We start from the raw sequence: 22,846 nt of genomic DNA, 5'->3' as shown, positions 1-22,846 counted from the left end.
AACACATAAAAACACAAAAGTCATTATGGGGAAAAACATTGGAAATTTTGGGTAGTGGCTAAATTTAAAGATGAGGTGTGGCCACATGGTAGGAATTACTTAACCAAAGAAGTGTTCCAACCTGCCCGATGAAGAATTTTAAAACTTCTTTTAGACAGATGGTCTCATGCCATAAAACAAGATAATGAGAAAACATGCAAGGTTATTCCTACTGGTATCTCCTTATTACTGGTTCATGTATTGATTCAGAAGGAGAAGATCATTATGTCTATAAATCCTAGCTGCTAGCATAATTTTATCAATGTTAATTTGGCAAAAAAATTGCAAGTTCCAGCAAAACACATTGAAACACACACAAGTTGATAATGAGGATGTCCGAGTTTATAAAGATTTGAAGCTTTCTATGGATAAGTATGTGTTGCATTGTGATTTTTATGCTTCAGATATGGCTAATGTTTTGAGATACCCTTGGATAGAATCTGTGGGTACTGTCAATATTATTGTGCGGAAGAAATTCCTGAAGCTCTGGTAGAAAAACAAGAAAATTACATTACAGGATATTTCCATCATTAAATAGGTAGAGTCCACGGAGGCTGAAGCAAAAGATGTTCTAGGCACTGACACATCTGATGATGAGCCCTTGATGGTCGACAACCAAACACAAACATCAAACTAGGTACAAGAAAAACAGGTAGAGTCCAAGGAGGCTGAAGCAAAAAATGTTACAGGTACGGATACATCAGATGAGGAATCATGGTTGAAGTAACATTGAGAGATAAGCAACAACAACAGATGCCACAACATGTACCAGTTAACAATCAAGCTCCATTAGGTGGTGAATTAAAAGAAAGCTACACCATTGCTTAAAACTTCAGCATATTACCACCCACATCACCCCATAAGAAAACAACCTACAAGATGGCAATGAATTAACCACAAGGAAAACAACCCCCAAATGACAGATAGAGAGGGGTGACAATCCACCTACTACACATCAACATAGAAGAGCTTCCAGGGTCAACTTCCTTCTCAAGCGAGCAAGGCACCAGCTAGATCGAGGGTTCACCTTTCTCTTGGATGGCTAGATGCACATGCATGGTACCAGTGGGCTACTCTTTTGAGTATATTTTATTATTTGTGTTCTTCTTATGTGTCAGGGACGAAACATGTTTAAGGTGGGTGGAATGTAGTATACCTGGGGGAATAGTATTGGGTACAAAGGGAGGTATCCAAGGGAATAATGTAATAATGGGATGGGCCATAGTAATAAATAATGTGGTTAACCTGTATCATGTAAGGGACCACAAGTACTTAACAATAATGTAATAACCCCATGGTATTAGATAGATGGTATTGAGGGAACCATGGTAATGACCCATGGTATTGTATGTATGAGGCCTATATAGAGGCTAGAGACTCCTCATTGAGAGATGTGAAGGAATATTGTATGAACATGCATATGGCTTGTGGAGTGTTCTCCTTCCTTAAGTAGTGAATGTATGGTGTTGCCCTACCTTAAGGGTTTTATTAATAAAGTGAAGCGTTTCTATATTCATATCTTGTTATTTCTGGTGATTATTTACAGTTATTGGGTATATTGGTATCATTTCATATATTTGGAGGTCAGATCTATAACATTAAATTTACATACATGTCATGCATGGTGATTGCAACCTAATCTTCATGACTAACATCATTCTCATTTTCATGAACCCTGTAATAAAAATTAATTTTATCATTGAATCCTTTAAGAGATGTCTCTGTTTTAATTGTTTTACTGATATGGTGCTTACTTTCATCCATGCACATTGTTGAAACACTTGAATGTCGATCAACTACATTTTCCTCTTCTAGCTTTCCAAGTGAATTTTGAACATCAAGGGGCAAGTAACATGTTGATTGATCAACAAGGGATTGATATCTCTATATTTCTAGATGCTCATGATCCTCTTCAGTGTTCTTCTAATTTGTGTTTCCTCCTCCAAAACCAACATCTTTATTGAGGCATTATTGCTCCCCTCCCTGAAAATTTAAACTATGATATTCAAATCCAATGGATGCGACAAAAAACTCTAGTTCATGTGAAACATCTTTATTATGCTTGGTATTCATATTTTTTGCGAAATTTCTATAGCTACCAGCTGTAGGCAATTCTACCTGCTCTAGTTTCTCAGTGTCAGAAAGATTCCTAGATTGCAGCCTTTAGTAAACTAGTCTCTCTTTTTCTCCCTCCCTGACTCTGGAGTACCTCAGTTTCAATTTTTTTCTGTCTAACTCAATATATAAAGAAGATGGCTCATATTTCATAGTCTTTCCTTTCTTCTCTGAGCCTTCCTGAAGTTTCCAAGGTCACCTCATATGGTGAACCTAACAATCTTACATATTGTATTGTGCCTTACAGTCATATTATTTGCAAAATTGAATTGCTTTTATCAAATAATAAATCTTGAACTATCGATTTCTTATATATCTTTCCATGACCTCTACTTCTATGGATTCGACCACTAATTTCCCCATTAATGTTTTTATTTGAAAAAATGTGGATAAATGCATAATCTGTGTTAGTAGCTTCTGAAGGTGATTGATATTTTAGACTACCCTCATTACTGCTATCTATTTGCAGTTCTGCAGAAAAAACTAAGCTAATGGAATAGGTTGTTTCATCAATGACACTAGCTTTTGAACACATTGACGAAGCAAGACCTTCAGATTTATTTATATTTAGTTAATAAACTCCACCAACACTTTATGGTACAACTTCTTCTAAATTTGGAGAACCACACGTTTTTTTTAGCTATTAGTATTTTTTTCGGATGAATGGTTTACAAACAATTGGTTTAGCACATGTTTTTAATGGGGTTTGTGCCAAAATTGCATCCTCATGATTCATTGTTGTTTCCCCTTCTATTTGCAAAGAACAATCCATTTTTACAGATATATCAAAACAAAGTTGTCTCTAGTTTTTCAACCACCACTCCTAAATCCTTGCTAGACCTTTAAGAACAGGCAATGTGCTTCCTGCATAGAATTCATCTCTTTTTCTAGCAATCTCATTTGAGCAGTCCCTTTTAATTTCAAAATATTCAACACTCCCCACATTACTTATTACCTGATTTGAGCTCATTTCCAAAGATATGTCGTGGCATAGTTCTACCTTTGATTTTTCAACCAACTCTAAGTCCCTGGTAATCTCTTAGAGAACATGCCAAATCTCCTATGCAGTGCATAGTTGATTTTCTCTAGCCATCACAACTTTCCTCTGATTTTAAATTTCATACCTATCTATAGATACTGCATCAGATCCCTTATACTCTCTTGCATTCTCCTTGAACCTCATAATCCTCACTACATGTTGCATCACATACTTGTTCTTCTCTAGCATTCTTATTCGAGTTTTCATACATAATTCAATCCTCTCTTGTCCCAGATTTTGGTAAATAAGAGACTAAGTTCTGCTTAAACCCATCCATATTAGGCACAAATTTGACCACCTACCCAAGATCAACACCAATGCCAAGTCGAGCTTCAAAAGTGGAAGTGATTTTAAAAGGATCTACATATCACTTGAACATGTCAGAAGCTTGCCTGGTGTATATGGATATTGGGTTCTTTCCATTTGAATAATAATCATAAGGAATCATAGCCTTCGATTGCACCCTCAATTGGATAGAATAAACTTCATGGTCACATTCACCTCCATGGTTGGCTTGTCAAAATCTTAAAGCATCCTCCACACTTTCTCTCCTCCTAAGTAAAGATGCCCCCATATAATTCTCTAATTGATGGCTATTAAAACTCATTAAGAACAAAACTTTAGAGTCTTAAATGGGGGGTCTCAGCCACTCTGGAAAACCTGCATTTCTAATGTCCTCCATTTTCCCCCTTTTTCCACCTCCCAAAGAAAGTTGACCTATGAGGTTGGTCTATACCCCTACTTCACATCCAAGTAATTCTCCGTCCTTTTCACCTGATATAAAAAATGATGAAAAACCATAGAAATGATTACAACAACTTTAGTTACAGAGTGGATCATGACACTAGAGCTACAACATAGAAACCCTTAACCATATTTTTCAATTTTAGTGCAAGAAAAAAAACAAAGGAGAAATGGTTTTATTTTTCACAGTACCTGAAAAATACCTACCTGCGAATAAAGTGTGCCCAAGAATTGATCCACAATTTCTCCACCTGCATCGCCTCGCTCATGTGGCTTGGGTTTAAATGGGATGCATTCCTCTTGAAAATTTTCAAATTAGACCTGCATCTCATCAATTATACTTTATCATTTTCCTTACCAAATCCCACTTCTCCTTATGAAGAAGCTATCATAGTTGTGGTAGAGTTAGCGCATTTTTTCTTTCTCTATGCATCGACTCATTTTCACATTTCAACAACGTGGCTAGTAAATATGAAAAGATTTTTTCATTTAAAAATTATTTTAAAGTAATATTTTAAAATGTCAAATCAGTGGAATATATATATATGTATGTATGTATGTATGTATGTATGTATGTATATATGTATAATTGAAAATCTGAATTATATAGCAATATTTCATATGTACATTAAGAAGAATAGAGTCATAAAGTTGAAGAGTTTGGATCTCAAACATGTTATAATAGTTAATATTGGGAATATTTTTTTCTATACTAGCCTAGATTTATTTTAATTCACTATCTATCAAGTACTAAGAAGGATCAAATTTCTTGAGGTACAAATTTCCTTTAGAGTGAAAAGAGATTTCATCCCTTTAGAAACTTGGTAAATCCAAAGTTAAGATGGATCTCTCTCTCTCTCTCTCTCTCTCTCTCTCTCTCTCTCTCTCTCTCTATATATATATATATATATATATATATATGTGTGTGTGTGTGTGTGTGTGTGTGTGTGTGTGTGTGTGTGTGTGTATGTCAAAACCTAGACCCCAATGATAAATTTAGTATTTTACCTCTATTTTTTTTGTAAGTTCAACGACAATGAGGCTACATCATGGTCAAGGCTAAGAATAACACCTAAATATGGCAGGGAATCGAACCGGTGACTTGACATCTAGGAATGCCTTAACAGAACATGTGATCACCATTTATCCAAGACCCGTGGACTATTTTACCTCAATTTTATTTTAGTTATTTATTTTATTTTATTTTTCTTAATTTTATTTTATTTTTATTTATTTTTATGTACTTTGACAAAGTCAACATGTTTACATAAAAATAAAAATTACTTAACATGGCATTATAACATCTCTCCATATTGGGTTGGAGATTCCCTCTTGAGGCAAAAATTCAGAATTATTTGGTAATATTTAAAGTTTCTAGTAACTTGTTAACAAAAATGAAAGTTACATTTGGGCACTAAATTATTTTTTGAATTTTGTTATTAATAAGTCCCTCTTGTCCTCTCATCCTTTGTTCACATGTTGAGGTTTGGAAGCATAGAGGAACCGCCATGTGGCCAACCCACTTTTCTAAAAAATTGATCCAGGTGAGTATGGGTGACCACCCACCTATTCCACCTTAGACCTCGAGTCAATTTCATATATTACCTTGTTTATTCCAGCATTTACTATTTTTAGCCGTTTTTCGGGTCCTGAACTTCTAGAGTAGTTTTGATGCACTAAACGATCTATTTTTGAGGTCTACAACAGGTTCATAACCATAGGCAGGGATCTGCCACAAATCTTGTAGTACTCGAAGAGACTTTTCCAACAAGGTATCGTATGCGCCAAACAGAGATAATATGACCAAGTTACGACCCTAAGAAGTTGGTTGCCTGACTAACCCCAACGGGGCCCACAAACTCTTGGTGTTACATCTCTTGGTGTTAGGGTTTTGGTTGTTTAGGGTTTTCCCTTGTTGCTCAATAGTAAATAGGGTCTCGATCCTCATTGTAACACAGTTCAGAGGCATGTATCCACCACATATATTCTCAAAGGTAAGCTACCATTGCATGAGCTAGTTTATTTCCATTATGATTATAAGCATATTTATGTATTTTGATATTAATTAAATGAAGAGTTATTTCTGTTGCATCTTTGTATTTATGGTTATATTTGTAATTTGTTGTGTTCATGTTTAAGTTCGAATCAGTGGTATTAGAGAATTCTACTCTTCCTCTGTTTTTCTTTGCATGTCCCTGACAAGGTCAGATAAGGAGTTAGGGCTCAAACCGGTTGAACCTATGCAAGACCAGCCTCAAAAAACCTAACAACCTCCCATGGTGGAAAAAAATAAAGACGGGGGGTAGGAGATGCTTTCAAAATATTTCTCTAGGAATCCCTCGAGCGACAGAGGAATGCAATGATGGAAAACTTTTCCCAGATTCTTTGGCGACTACCCACAGGCGATGCATCTTCATCTAACAACCACTTTGGAGGTTCCACTCCTTTTAAGGTGCAAGTTAACTTCGACATTCCCATATTTTAGGGCCACATAGATGCAGACATCATAGATAAATGGTTGAGTCTATTGGAAGGATATTTTTTAGTTCATGACTTTTCCAATCGGGAAAAGATTACTTTTTCACTTCTCAAAGCCACCCCACACATCAAGGACTGGTGGGAAACCTACTATGAACAAAAGGATGAGAGGTAATCGTCATTTTTTTCAGCCTCACCCACTAAGGATTCTTTCCAATATGCCATCAAGGAACAATATTACCCTGTCGGGAACTATGAAGATAAATGCATAAAGTGGACCATGCTATGGTAGGGAAGGGACCAAGATGTGGCCGAGTTCACCAATTTTTTCCATACCCTCCAAACAAAGTTGGGTATTAAGGATTTTGAGCGGAATTTGGTACTCAAGTACCATGGTTGTCAACACAAGTACATCCAAGATGAGATGGAATTCCTGGACATCTCCTCACTTGGCACGACATACCGATACACTGTCAAGATTGAGTAGAAGTTTAAATAGAAGAAGCGAAACTTGGGATCTATGAATCAGAAGCAAGGAAATGGTGCTCCCAAACCATAGAGCAAAGCCCAAAGCTAAGGCGGGGTGACCTAGGGCAACCCGCTAAATCCACAGCAAAGAACAACACCACGAAGACAAAGAAGGACATGGGAAAATGGTGTGAGTTCCATAACAGCTCCACTAACAAGACAAGTGATGGTTGAGCCAAGCAATCATTAGTGGCCAAGCTGAAGGCTTTCGAATCAAACGCATGTTCTGACTCTAAGTTAGAACTCGACAAGGGGAATGACAAAGGGAAGTAGATCATTAACACAGGGACTAGTGCCAACATGGCCACTACCAAGATCCAGAAGAATGAGCCTGAAGATCCAGAGGGGGAAGGCCTCTTCCACTCACAGATGTGGGTGAAGGGTTCTTTGATGTATTTCGTTGTCAATAGAAGGAGCCAAAAGAACCTAATTATAGCAAAGGTCATGAAGCAGTTGGGCCTACCGACAAAATCACATCCGCATCCGTACACCATCAGGTGGATTCATCAAGGACGAGATCTCCGCGTTAGCCAGCAATGTCACCTTCCCTATAGCATCAAGCCCTTCACAGATGAGGTACTGTGCGATGTTTCTCCTCTTGAATTTTGTGATCTATTATTGTAAAACAATACTTGTGGAAGCAACATGTTTTATATGAGTCTAGACCTCACTCTGTGATTATTACTTTGGGAAAAAGCTATACAGGATACTAGAGGTAGCCCCACATACCGCCATTTGTTTGATCACTGCAAAGCAATGTAGTACGATAATTTTCTAGACAAGGAAATTTGTTTTCCATATGATTTTCCCTCATGGAAAGAAGAAGGTTGTTGCCATGGCTTCCAGACATGGTTCCTCCACACAACAGCAGCAAATGGACAAGGTCATGGATGAGTACAGGGACTTTTTTGCCTCACCTACAGGGGTACCTCTGCACTATCAGGGAAAGCACTCCATCAATATGACCCCGTGTGCACCGCTACCCAATGGAATGATCTATCGATGCTCTATTCTAGACATGATGAGATCAAGAGGTAGATTCACATGTTTTTGTAGAAAGGGTACATCAAGCCATGCTCATCACCATCTGGGAGCCTGATTGTACTGGTATTGAAGAAGGATGGGGCCTGGAGACTCTATATTCACTATCAGGTGCTAAAGAAGATCACTGTCTGGAATAGGTACCCAATCCCATGGATTGATGACCTTCTGGACTAGCTCAAGGGGCTAAATATTTCAGCAATATTGACTTGAATTTTGGTTATCACCAAGTGCCTATCAAACCCTCCGATGTCTGGAAGACTACGTTCGAATCCAAGGAGGGCCTTTTTGAATGGTTGGTCATGCCTTTCAGGTTGATGGATGCCCCCAAAAACTTCATGAGATTGATGAATGACATATTGTGACCCTTCACCAATGTATTCATGGTGGTGTATCTAGATGACATCTTAATCTTCATCCAGAGTTAGGAAGAGCACCTCCACCATATTCGATAGGTCCTTCAAACCATGTGATAACACAAGTTGTGTGCCATTTTGGAGAAATTCACTTTTGGCATGACCCAGGTTCAATATCTGAGGTACATCATTGATGAGAAGGGTGTGCATGTGGACCCAACGAAGATACAAGTCATTCGGGATTGGCCAGCCCCAACCACTCTAACAGAGCTCCACAACTTTATGGGTCTTGCCAATTTATACAATAGGTTCATGTCAGGGTTCTCTCATATCACTTGGCCTTTAAGTCAAGTCACTAAGGGTGGAGCGAAAGAATTTTGTTTTTGGTCTGAAACCCAACATAAGGCATTTGCTGAGTTGAAGCATCACCTCTACTCCGCACCAGTGCTCAAATTATCAGACCTGCAGCAACTATTTGAGATTGAGACAGACACGTCCGACTATGATATTGGTGTTGTTTTTACTCAGCGGAGGCATCCAATGGCTTACCATGATGATATACTTATGACAAAGAAATATATTCCATTCTGCAGGCCTACCATCAATGGAAGCATTACATTCTAGGGAAGGAAACAGACATCCACATAGACCACCAACCCGTGTAATTCATACAGACACAAGGGGAAACCATGCAATCCAGTTGCAGGCTGAGCAGCTCCCTCAAGAAATTGCACAATTCTGGAGGGGAACCATCCTTCCCTCCAGAAATTGCGCAATATTGTCTAACAACCTATTGGGCTCCAGAAATGCATAAATCTGTGTGTCACTGTTCACTGGAAAAATTGCACATTTCCTCCCAGTAAGATTACTCAGCCCAAAAATTGTTCAATCCTGGGTAGCAGTTAGCTTCTCTACCCATAAATTGTGCAATCCCTCTAGGCAGCCAACCCAACTCCCTCCTAGAAATGCGCATTTTTCCCCTCAGTTGCACAGACTATTGCATGTGCAGTTTGGTTGACTGGTTCCACCCGGGACAAAGGAAACTTGACTTGCATGAATGGACTTCCTTTTCCCGGAATAGAAAAAGAATCCCTATATTTTAGGGAGCTATTTTTAGTAGCTGGAGGCTACATGCTAAGATTGTTTTAGCATCTTTCCTCCAAGTGTTGCTTTTTACTAGATTTGTGGCATGCGCATCATGAGCCTCAAAATTATTTATTCTATGCTTCAAATCTCACTTCTTCACATCGATCTTGGAGCACTAACATCCCACAACACATCAAGGACTCTTCGACACATCCAACTTAGTTATTCACGGGTAATTCGTCTTAACTTTTCTCTTGCAGCATTTCTATCGCTTTTTGTGTTTTGTCTTGTGTGAGCATTGTTTGCTTGATTTCTGTGAATGCTTGCATTACACAATCCGAAGGGGGAAGGCTCTATCTTCATCTCACGAAATTTTCATTTCTACCCAGTGACTACACTTGAGTCTTTCATTATGAAACTCTAAGGGACAGTGATTGTTGGCCCAGAAAATTGTGCAATGCATCACTGGGCCTACAACCATTGCCAGCTAAAATTGCAGATTGCACAATTCCAGCAGCAAGCAGCCAACCTAGATTGTGCATTGTGCAATTCCAACAGCCTACCATGCCTCCGAGACAGCCCAAATTTCCTTTTGTACAGTTCTGGCAGCCAGTCTCCCAACCTCCCCGGAGAAATTGCGCAGTCCTTGTCAGTCAATCCCTTGGTATGTGTCATGGCATTCCTCAAGTTTTCTTTGGTTTTCACTGTCAAATTTCTTTCCATGCATGTCGCTTTGTCTCTAGATCTAGCAGGGGTCCTTTTGCCTCTTAGCAGTTTAGGATCAATGACCTCCAAGAGAGCAGGATCAAAGGACACTGATGGAAGTGCAACTGGAGCAGCAGTTGAGAAAGTGTCTACAAGTCTACCGATCTATGAAGACACCAAGCTGATTGTAGACAAGGACATCAAGCTGAAATGGCAAGAGGTTAATGACACATTTGCAGGCCAATTTGGGGAAGACCTCAAAGACTGCTAGGTTTATGTGAACATTCACAAGTCTAGATTCTACTGGTTTTCATAAAGATATCTTGCATTCCCTTACGCGGACATGATACACTAGATCGTTTCACACACTGATCCTGAGACGATTACATTGAGTAGTGTCAGCAAGATAGAGATTTCTACATTCAGGGCACAGGATTATGACAAGATGTATCATATGTCAAAGCTCGTGATCATCATGGAGACTCCCTTCAGCATACCCAGCAGCAATTCCAACTCCAGAGAAATCTTGAAGAACTGGGTGAAGGAGCTGGCTAAATCCAAGATGACACCCAACCAGGTCTACAAGACGAAGATATTGCTGAAGGCGTATCAATACTTGGTCATCTTTGTATTTCGATTATATGGCCAAGAGAGCACAAAAACCTTCCCACAGAGTTAGGTGATCGCGTTCGACCAACTGGCCAGAGAGGGTAAAGCATGCAATTGGTCCGATATGTTGGCTCATCACCTAAAGGAACAGGTAGCAAGGGCTCGACAGCTACCTAAAGGTATGCAAGCAGAAATCTACATGTTCACTTACATATTGGATGCAATTTGTGCCCGTGAGGAGTTCCCAGGATTGTAGTGGCCATGGATGTCGACGAAGACCTTTGTGAACACTTATTGTAAGATGTTGTCTGAATGCAGCTTCAGAGGAGTTATCACATGGTTGTCTAATCATTTTGTCACCCCGGTTCACAAGATGATATTCAAACAGGATCCACCCTACATGTCGAAAGCAGCAATGGAGATAATGATTGACATAGCTGATTGGTATGCCTCACCGTCTGGCACCTTCATATGGATGTACAACGTGGAGAAGCCTCTACATGTTCTACCGATGTTCTCCTTGGACAAACTTGTCATGCTGGAAGTATCATATCACATCTCAGCGGGCTTATCATCTAGGTTGCATCGGAAGAAGAAAGCACCTTGGCCCACTCTTCCATTGCGCATCGGATTATACGAGATATAGAGTTTCAAGCATGTGGATGTTGAAGCAAAGGAGATGAAGAAATATCCACTAGACACCTGAAGTTACAATCTGTATGACCCGCATTGTCTTGTGAAAGACCATTGGACGATAGTACGCTTCAGTTAGATCCACGGGGCATGTCATTGGGTAGAGGAAGACCCATGGAAATACTGTTAAAACTTCTCTAGACCTAATGAATAGGTCAGCTTTGTTGTAGAATATTTACCGAAGTAGAATGAAGTAGCAAAGGTAAACATACTAGTGCACGACAAGAGAAAGAGGAAGATTGTTGACAGCATGGAGGAGGAGCAAAGTTGCAAGTTACAAGCAGATCCACTTACGAATAAATCAGCTATGGCCATAGAGGAAAAGATGCAACAGCGTGACAAGAGAAACGTACAAAGGCAGAGAGAGAAATGGAGAATGGAAGAAATGGAGAAGGAGTTGCATGACTTGAAGGAGAAACTTCAAAAGGAACAAGAGTTGCGCAAATAGGAGAAGGAAGCACAGCAAGAATAGGTATAGCAGGGGGCACAACTTGTACAGACAAATGAAACTATGCCCTTACAGGTAGTGGACTCATTAGAACAACTGGCATCAAGCAGACAGGGTGAACCATCATAGGAGCAGGACTTCGTTCAAGAGATAGAGCAAGAAATTGAACAGATGGATATGGATATGGAGCAACAGGAGTTAGAGAAAGACATCGACCTCATGCCTCAACACCAAGAGGTCAACCTAACAACTTCACCACTTCTAGAAGAGGAGCAAGTCCCAAGTGACCAAGGAGACATTGAGATGCTTAGACATTAGTCAGAAGGAGAGATGCACAACATCTCATTTGATGAGTCTCAACATAGAGTTGTGAAATATTGCAGAGGGTTGACTTTGGATTATCATACATATCCTACTCAATTTGAGGAATGAGTGATCGTGTCTGACGTGCACAAACATCCAATAGCATTGGCTAATGCTACCAAGGCATATGTCAAAGCCACTAGCTTGAGTTTTCGCTTTCTGGTAGCTAAGAATGAGCAAATGGCTAAGGAGCTACAAACAGCCAAGTAGGGAGGAGAATTTGTTGCAACATCCACCAGAGCAAACTTGAAGAAGGCAATACTAGATGAAGTATTGTCCCTTGACACAGTCATAGGGGCACTTTATTCCAATTTTGGTACCATTCATAAGGCATTTGTCCATATCCAGGGTTGGCAGTAGCAATGTGCTATGAGAGCACATATATTTTTGAACGTGCATGCCACTGTTAATTACATGTAAACATGGACAATGAGATACAAGGTAGCCCCGCTTGACTTGCCTAAGATGATGAATCCTAGAGAGATCTAGCTGAAGGTGGTCATCTAGAGTTAGATCTGGAACTATGAAGATCTCCTACAACTCATCACTAGTATACAAGCTACCCATGCACAGGTATTCAAGAGTACGGATGTTATTGTGCGCGTTCATGTGATCGAATTATTGGGACTCTCACCCAGGTGAAGACAAAGGCACAAGTCTAACTAGAGCTTGACTCAAACTTTGATGAGTTGATGCGCATAGCCACTAGCCCAGACTTGGTGATCAGTGCAGACGGCATGCACAAGTATGTTGCTGGTCCAGCCACACTCAAGAAAATGTTGCACATGCTTTCAGACGAATTGGACAGAGGATCCTGAGCAGTGTACCCAGATGTTATGGAGGGAAGAGTCTGTTTCCAGAAAGATGTCACCTTAGATGACACGGACACCATCGCAAACTACCGAGCTTGGGATCAGTTCGTTATTGTTAACCACCATGAGGATGTCGAAGAGTTGGTCTTCCAACAATTGTCTGAGTCATAGTGATGTCTTGCATGGCTTGCTCAAGCCATTTTGTCTCACACAGTACATGTGCATTGTAATGTAATGTCTTTTCAAGTGTAATCCAAGTGTCGATAGTTGGATGTAACAGTCATAGAGTAGATGAAGATTCATGAGGGTAGTTGAACTGTCACAAAGGGGAATGTCAAGGGCCACCCCACCCTTTGATATAAATATTCCCTCATAAATCATTGTATGGGATTTTTGTCAGCCAAGCTTTCGATAGGACTATCTTAGAGAGAGCTTGGACAATATTGTAATGAGCCTTGGCTTCTCCACTACGCAGAGCTAGTACATCTCTTTGGAGGAGTAGGCAACGGTGACTGTAACGTTCCACTGTCGGAACTAGTTGTTGGACATGGATGTATTGTATGATTGGAACTTACACTTCTTAATATAACAAGAGCCAACACGTTTCATGCATATGTTGTATTGTATTTCAGCTATTTGTTTACTCTAAATGATATATGTATCTGTTTGCTTATGCATGCATGTATAGATATTTATGTGTATGTATGTATATATGAATCTTTTATAAATGTGTTGTTGGTTTAACCATCACTTTGGATTGCTAGCTTACTTGCCTTCCATGTTGTGATTCATCTTTGCTCGTGTGTTCCCTTCTTAACTCCGTGCTATCACAGATTTCCAAGGGGGCGCACTCACCTCAACCCCTGTGTGTTAGAACCTCTCATGCACCTTCCTTGCTTTGTTGCATATGTCACACCCTTGCTACCAACAAGGACATCTTACTTGCCTTTGTGTGAAATCATGGTCAAAGGCATTATTGTACGACCCACTGTTGGGACTCCTACACCAAACGGTCTGAGGTCTAATTGGGAATTCTTATAGAGGAGATCCCCTGACATGTTGGCAGGTCCAACTCCATGAACATTTCTAGTGCTAGAAGGAGGGCCAAATGACAAGTTGTTTCCTCTCATCCTATTTTGAACCTTCATACATCTATCATGGAGGCTTTCACTCTTAACCCTTCAAGATGTTTTTCACATGCCAAACCTCTTACCATCATGAGGGAGTTCTTTGATTTCTTGTCTGGATACACATATGATGGTTAAGGTGAAGTGGCTTGGCCTGAGTTATTACATGACTTCCTTCCCATGCTTGATGAGGAAGATGGATATTCCGATGAACAGGGCAGTCTATTGCTTGCATACACACTTCGCAAATATCCACATCGGTGGATGTGCAACCTACTGGCTGACACTGTGCACTCACTTGAGAACTTTTGTGATCTCATTGAAGATACTTTCCATCATTTTAATCAAGAACATCTTAACCCCAAACTCTTACAACAATGGAAGGCTTTGCATGAATCGCCTATGGATTTTTGGCAGCGCTTCTGTGATTTGGAGTTTCAAGCTCCAAAGAGCCAAATGAAGTTTCCTTATCTTTGGGATAGATTCGTATATTGTCTTAACAAATCTACCCATCCCAAGAAGAAATATGAGCTCTATCCTCGCTCAACATACTTCAGTGTTGGAGGTGCACAATCACAGATGGAGACGGTCACTGTCACAAGTGAATGTCCACCGTCCCCTCATCAAACAGCTCCACCACTGCAAAGCGATGCGGGAGATCAGGCACACACATCAATTCAACTGTCACATCCCCCCAACATCACTTCACTTAATTTTCACACAGATTTGGTTGTGAGTCCATCGAGTTTTCATATGCATTTTTCACCACAACCTCTGTCTTCATAATCAGATGATCCTCTGAATGATGCTTCCTTGTGTTCTTCCATTCTGGACTCTACATTTGTTGTGAATTAGGATCAAGCCATTGACGTAGTTGGTGTTGCATAACCAACATGCGTTGTCATTCATGAAGAGTATGACTAGAAGCTTGAGGATCAACACTTGGTGAAGGATGACTCCCTTCCATCTGAGCCTCCTCCGTTCTTTCAAGACATCTTTGGTGAACCTACCATCCATGATTTCACATGTGTATCTTCATCTATGGATGCACCCATTATTTATCACTCATAGGACACACTGGATGTAAGTCCATCATCCGACAATGAAGAGGATAAACTACTCATTGAAAATCCACTTGACTTTTCATCTGCCTTTTCCAGAAACATAGAGGATGGATTTTCCCTCTTCTCATCTACCCCTCTCGTTGATTCATCAGATCATGAGGATGCCGCTAAAATCACTGATTTTTCTGATCATGGCTGTTGTGATCCATTTACTCCCATGTTCGATCATGATCATGATTCTATCGCAGTTGATTTTTCAAAGCCACCTATTTACAATGATCTATCTGAAAATGAAGTTGAAACACCCTAGACTGTCGAGGCACTTTAGCCTAAGATGATAGTTATGTCAGGCCCTCACTATACTGAGGCTGGTTTCACTTCTGATATGGAAATTTTTCAATCACCCGAGGCTCCTCATCACTCATACGTATATATTGAAGATCAATCTCACACACAGGTCATGCTTCCTCTAGTCGAATTGCACGATCCCATCACTCATGCATTGGAGGAATCTTACATTGCTAGCACACATGCACGACACAAGTTGTATTTGTTTCTTTCGTTTGCTTGCATGTCACAATCAAGAGTGTGTGTATGCTTCACAGTTGCATGTGGTGTCTCACAGCACCGTGATAAGTCCATGCACTGTATTCCATGTACTTGCACTCACTTATGTCCTATGGTTACTTTTAAACATGAAGTGTGTCTGCCTTCATTGTTATATATTTCTTGCTTGTTGGTCTACACAATCGGGTTGCTCGTGGACCAATCATTCACCAACATGGGTCAACCAATGCGCCAGTGGCTGCATTGGAAATATCACTTCACGTGATCAGGCCCGTGCACCATTAGCTTACTTTCACATTTACTTCTCCTTTTGCTTTTCTTTGTTGTTTGTTTTCTTGTTTCTGTTCCTAGGTTAGTTTCGCATGAAACCATGTATGACTCCTGAAACAAGTTGGGTTAAGTACAAGAGGCCTTGTACAACTATCACTACTTGGTTATCTTTCATCCTACCTCTGTATGAAGAACTTGTTATTTTTATTCCATGATATGTCGATGGAAAATACGTAATGTTTGAAGTGAACCTTGGTGAAAACACAATGCTTGTGTGCTAACTAGTGTCACCTACTCTAGTCGGTTCTTTTTCGGTTAACCCTTGGCAGCTCAGTCAAGTAGAGTAAGGTGAGGGGGGAAACCCTAACAAGCAAGTCAGAGGTATATAATAAACTACTTCTTTGAAGGAATGACTTCTTCTACTCTCAATAAGTCAGGATCCCTCTTCCACCTCTGAAATGAATAAGTGTTATGCACAGTTATGAAAAATGAAAAAATGAAAAATGAATAAGGTGAAAGAAGAGAAAGGCTTCCTACGTAGAGAGGTGATGAAAGTAACTGTGTTGGTGTACTAACCAGGCTCACTAGCAGCAGAGAAATGCTTGTGTTCCTACGTGACTCCGTTGGGGTACTGTCCAGACCTGCTGGTAGCGAAGCAACACCAGAGATGAAACTAAGACTCTGACAACTGTAGTATACATAGGGGGGATAGTATGGGGTATGAAGGAAGGTACCCAAGGGAATAATGTATAATGGAATGATCCATAGTAATAAATAAAGTGGATAACCCATATCATGTAAGGGACCACAAGTAGTTAGCAATAATATAATAAGCCCATTGTATTAGATAGATGGTATTGAGGGAACCATGGTAATGACCCATGGTATTGTATGTATGAGGCCTATATAGAGGCTAGAGACTCCCCATGGAGAGATGTCAAGGATTATTGTATGAACAAGCATATGGCTTGTGGAGTGTTCTCCTTCCTTAAGGAGTGATTGTATGGTGTTGCCCTACCTCAAGGGCTTGATCAATAAAGAAACACTTTCTATATTCCATCTTGTTATTTTTAGGTATATTTGCTTTATCATATATTTGCAAGTCAGATCTATTACAAGTGGTATCAGAGCACTTTCCAGGGCTGCTAGTATCTCCATTTTTAGCAAAAAAAAAATTAGGCTAGAGACGTGTTTCGACATCTTTAAACCACGAGATCTGTCGTTGAGCACATAAACCTGCGAATTTGGGGAGGCATGCATGCAGGAAATACAAGAGGTGGTCACACTTGTTGGACTCCCTTGTAACCCCTGTGAGTACCCATTCGAGTAGTAGTGCGTTAGACAGAACCACACACGGGCTATCTTCCACATACCCTCTGGGTATATTGGAAGCCCCCTAGGCTCACCTAAAGCCTTGCCTTAGATAAATCGTTGGTCGTATTGTTGCTACAGTACGCTAAGAACAACACTCGAGGAGATTACTCATGTGTACGATATGGTAGTCGAGTATTATGACTAAGGGTACGGTTAATCCTCCTTAGTTAGTCCCCTGAAAATATTGGGTCGAGTACTACTATTGGACCCCTATGTATATTGCGATCTGTAGCACCTAACACTCCTTGAGACCATAGTTCCCTCATCTCTTTGAAGATCGCCCATTATCTTCTTTTCCAGATCAGATCTAGAAGTTTGGGTTCTATCGCTGCCGCAACAATCAGATCCACCAGTTGAGGGTCTACCACCACAGTACCATTTAGATCTAGCAGTTGGGGTTTTGTAGCCACCGCAGTCCAACTCACATTCAGCAATTGAGGGTTTCGCAGGTAGTTCTGACCATTTTTGCAGGGAGGCTTGTGGCTCCTATACCCTAGGGTGATTCTCACAAGACATTAGGCGGGATTAAGTTTTCTAGAAATTGGCCACTGCAGTATTGATAAGCGGGAGTAAAACTCCGTTTGGAGTAGAAAAAAATTAGGACGATGAGCTAATCGAGGTAGTACCATTCACTTGTCACCTTCAATTTTTGGGTGGTCCCAAATTTTTTCAAAGTGATGACAAGTGACCAAGATCTGTGTATGGTAGAAACCATAGCTCAAGCCATGGCCAATGAGAAGATCGAGAGCCTTGAAAAAAAATCGCTTCTTTCATGAGCCTAGTGGACCAGATGCAACAATTCATGGACACATTCACAAGGGGCAAGTCAGGGTTGCCATCATAGGCACATGGGTTTAATGAAGACCTTGAAGTTGAATCTAGCCATCATATTCACTTCCATGGAAATCACCAACATTCCCACCTTCGACCACCCAAGATATACATGTACAAAGATGGCTCTAATCCGGCAGTATGGGTAGCACAAATGGTCCAATATTTCACTCTGAATGATATCGTAGATGATGAAACTAAACTACGTGTGGGAGGCCTTTACATGGGCCAAGAGAGATGGAAATGGTCGCAGTGGCATCAAAAATGCTATCCTGGGAAAATTACTTGGCAAGGGTTCTCAAAATCCATTTGTGACCGCTTTGATCGCGAATCTAATTTTTTGGGTTGTTGTTGGGTTGTGTTATATTCTTTCCATGACTAGCCCATGTAGTTAACCCGGGAGTTAGAAGGAGGACAGAGCCCCCCCTTCATTGCACCAATTGCGTAGCAAGGGGAGTCACAGGGGGTTTGAAGGGTGTCAGTAACCCCACTCTATAGGGTCTGTGGCAGCGCCCTGGAAAGTTTTGGTTTTGGACCCTATATTAGGTTGGGCAGACCTACTTATAGTTTTGTGCATGTTTTTCACACATGGTTTTGGATGCGATGGTTTTCGGTCCATGGTATTGGATGTTTCGGCATGTATAAATATGTATTGTATCATTGAAAGGAACATAATGAAAAATCAATCTCGTAGTTTCGATTTTGGGATCCAGGGGAAAATCTCTATGTATATGTGTCTTATGTGTTATGCTATCGCATTGTTTATTTTCTGTGTTTTAGAATTCGTATGCAGGCAATTTATGTATGGGGTTAAAACCTACATTTGGTATCAGAGGTGCTTTGGCTTCAAGGGGAGGCCTTTGTTGCTGAGGGGTTTCACTTGAGCTTGTGGTAGACCCTGTTAAACAGGAGATCTGCGAGATCAATTCTGGTGGTGAAAGAAGATGGTGAGCAGTGGAAAGATAGAGATCGAGAAATTTAATGGTCAGAGTTTTGAGTTGTGGAAACTCAAGATGGAGGATTTGTTGGTGGATAAAGATCAGTGGATTACAGTAGATATGGGTACTAAACCAACGGGAGTCTCTAATGAAGAATGGAAGAAGCTAGATTGGAAGGCAAAGAGCACAATACAATTCTGTGTCTCAGATTCAGTATTTTTGAATGTATCAGGGGAAGCTACGGCTAAGGTTTTGTGGGACAAGTTAGGGACTTTGTACCAATCAAAGTCTCTGGTGAATAAACTATTCCTACAAAAAAAGTTGTATAACCTAAGGATGAAAGATGGAGACTTGGTGACCAAGAATCTGAACAAATTTACTACTGTGGTAAGTCAATTAGCATCTATTGATATTAAAATTTCAGATGAAGATAAGCGCATCAGTTTGTTGTGTTCTCTACCAGATTCGTGGGATAGTCTGGTTATTGCAATAGGTAGCAATGCAATTGCCTTGCAATTTGATGAAATAGTCTCATCCTTGCTGATGGAGGAAATGAGACGGAAAAATATGGAGAGCCAGAATGGTGATGCCTTTTATGTACGAGGATGGTCCCAGAACAGAAACAAAAATAAGTCATCGAGTGGGAGATCTAAATCTCCAGGAAAATCTGTAAAGGTGGTGTGTTGGAAATGTGGAAAGGAAGGTCACTACAAAAGGTAATATAAATCTAAAGCTCCTGATAAAGGAAAGGGATTTGATGATGCTCCTTCTGCAAAGGCGAAAACCACCTCATATGAAGGTGGGGATGTGTACTTGGCTTCTTCAAGTAGACATGTAGATCATGAGGCATGGTTGATTGACTCAGGTGCATCCTTTCACTTCACTCCCCATAGAGAGTGGTTTTACGAGTATGAAAAATACGATGGTGGTGATGTCTTCTTAGGGGATGATAGGAAGGCTAGAATTGTTGGTCATGGAAAAGTAAAGTTGAAGTTGCAAGGTGGAAGGGTTAGCACACTTCCAAGTGTTCTTCATATTCCTGTATTAGCTAGAAAACTGATTTTTGTAAGCAAGTTGGATGATGCAGGTGTAAAACAGTGTTCGAGAAGCATACCTGCAAGATGGTTCGAGGGGCACTAGTATTGATGCGGGGAGTTTGAATTGGAACTCTGTACAAGCTACAAGGTAGCACTATTGTTGATGGGTGCAATAGTTCTGTGGTTCCTAAAAGTGGAGCAGAAAATCTAGTGGTCTCTGGAGAGAAGACCAGGTTGTGGCATCAAAGGCTTGGACATATTGGAGATAAGGACCTTCGAATAATTCATGGTAAAGGTATGGTAGAAGGTATGAGTAATAGCTCTCTGGATTTTGATTTCTATGAAAATTGTGTATATGGGAAGAAGAATCAAATGAGTTTCTCCTCTGGCCATAAGAGGGCGAAACAGATATTAGAGTTTGTGTACAGTGATGTGTTTGGACCTGTGAAGGTTCCATCACTGGGTAAGTATATGTACTATGTATCATTTATAGATGACTTCTCAAGGAATACATGGATATATTTCCTTAAGAAGAAATCTGAAGTCTTTAACAGGTTTGAAGAATTTAAGGCTCTGGTGGAAAACTAGACAGAGAAGAAGATAAAGGTGCTGAGGACAGATAATAGTGGAGAGTTTTGCAGTAAGGAATTTGAAGAATTCTATAAGTAGTGTGGTATAGCACGACAGAAGACTGCTCCATACACACCTGAGAAAAATGGAGTTGTAGAAAGAATGAACAAGACGTTGATGGAAAGGGCCAGAAGCATGCTCAATGGTGCCGGGTTAGGACAGGAATTTTGGGCAGAGGCAGTGGAGACAACATGTTACCTAGTCAACGGATCACCTTCATCAGCGTTGGAGGATAAGACTCCACAAGAGGTATGGACTAGTAAGAAACCCTCTCTTTCACATCTAAGGGTATTTGGATGTGATGCATATGTACAAGAAGTTCAACAAAAGGAACCTGAGAAGATAGAGTTTGAGCTAGAGGAAGAATCAGACTCTACAGTAGAGGAGGAATCAAAAGATGAAGAGCCACAAACTCTGGGTGTGAGAAGATCAATTCGAGAAAGAAGGCAGCTAGAAAGGTATAGTCCATCTACTTTCTGTTCAAATTTTTCTTTTATCTATTACTGATGATGATCCTAGAACTGTGAAGGAAGCAGTAGATTCAGAGGATGGAAAACTCTGGAAAGAGGCCATCGTTGATGAAATGGCATCTTTGCAAAAAAATAAGGCTTGGGATCTAGTGGAGTTTATGGCTGGAAGGAAACCCATTGGTAGCAAATGGGTGTTCAAGGAGAAGACAAATGCAGAAGGAAAGGTGGAGAAATACCAATCTCGGTTGGTCGCAAAAGGTTATTCCCAGGTGTCGAGAATTGATTTTGGTGATATTTTTTCTCCTATTGCCAAGGTAACTTCTATTAGATTACTTTTCTCTGTTGTTGTTGCTTTTAATTTTGAGGTAGAATAGATGGATGTGAAGACAACATTTCTCCATGGGGATCTGGAAGACGAGATCTACATGAAGAAACCTAAAGACTTTGTGGTGAAGAGTAAGAAAGAACTGGTATGCAAGTTAAAGAAGTCTCTGTATGGGTTAAAACAATCACCAAGGATGTGGTATTAGAAATTTGATACATTTATACGGGGACTTGGATTCACCAGAAGCAAAGCAGATCACTGTGTGTATTTTAAATTAATTGGTGACCGTGATATTTATCTGGTATTGTATGTGGATGATATGTTGCTGGTTGGAAATGACAAAGAAATGATCTAGGATTTGAAGACCCATTTGTCTTCCAAATTCGACATGAAAGATCTTGGTGCTGTAAACTATATTTTGGGCATGGAAATTAAAATAGGTCAAACAAAGAGGAAGTTCTGGTTAAACCAGGGGAAGTATGTCGAGACAATATTGCAGAGGCTTAATATGCAGGATAGTAAATCGGTGAAGGTTCCTATTCCTGTAGGTGTAAAGTTATCTGTTGAACAGTGTCCAAGACACAAGAAGAGGAAGAGGACATGTCCCGTGTTCCATATGCAAGTGCAGTCGATAGCTTGATGTATGCAATGGCCTGTACTAGACCAAAACTTGCACATGCAGTGGGATTATTGACTAGGTTTATGTCAAAACTAGGGAAGGAGCACTGGATAGCAGTGAAACGGGTTTTCAGGTATTTTCATGGCACTAGTGATTATGGTTTGTGCTACCAAGGAAGACCGGGATTGGACAGAGTGTTGGATATTTGTGGCTCTGTTGATGCAGACTGGGATGGAGATCTGGATCGAGATCTACAAGTGGGTATGTGTTTAACCTATTTGGAGGTTCAATCAGTTGGATGAGTAAGAAACAATCTGTAGTGGCACTATCAACTACATAGGCAGAATACATGGCAGCCACTCATGCAAGCAAGGAAGCAATTTGGTTGCAAAGATTGTGTTCAAGTATGGGGCTGGTAGAGGGAGCTATAAGGACAAATTGTGACAGCCAAAGTGAAATTTTCTTGGCAAATAACCCTACATATCATTCAAAGACAAAGCACATTGATGTTCAGTATCACTTTGGGAGGGATATGATA

The sequence above is a fragment of the Pinus tabuliformis genome, chromosome 1_1 (assembly GCF_031772625.1).
Source record: "Pinus tabuliformis cultivar Carrire ecotype Pingquan chromosome 1_1, CPIR1, whole genome shotgun sequence".
Classification (NCBI taxonomy): Eukaryota; Viridiplantae; Streptophyta; class Pinopsida; order Pinales; family Pinaceae; genus Pinus; species Pinus tabuliformis.
Note: the sequence above shows the minus strand (reverse complement) of the source record.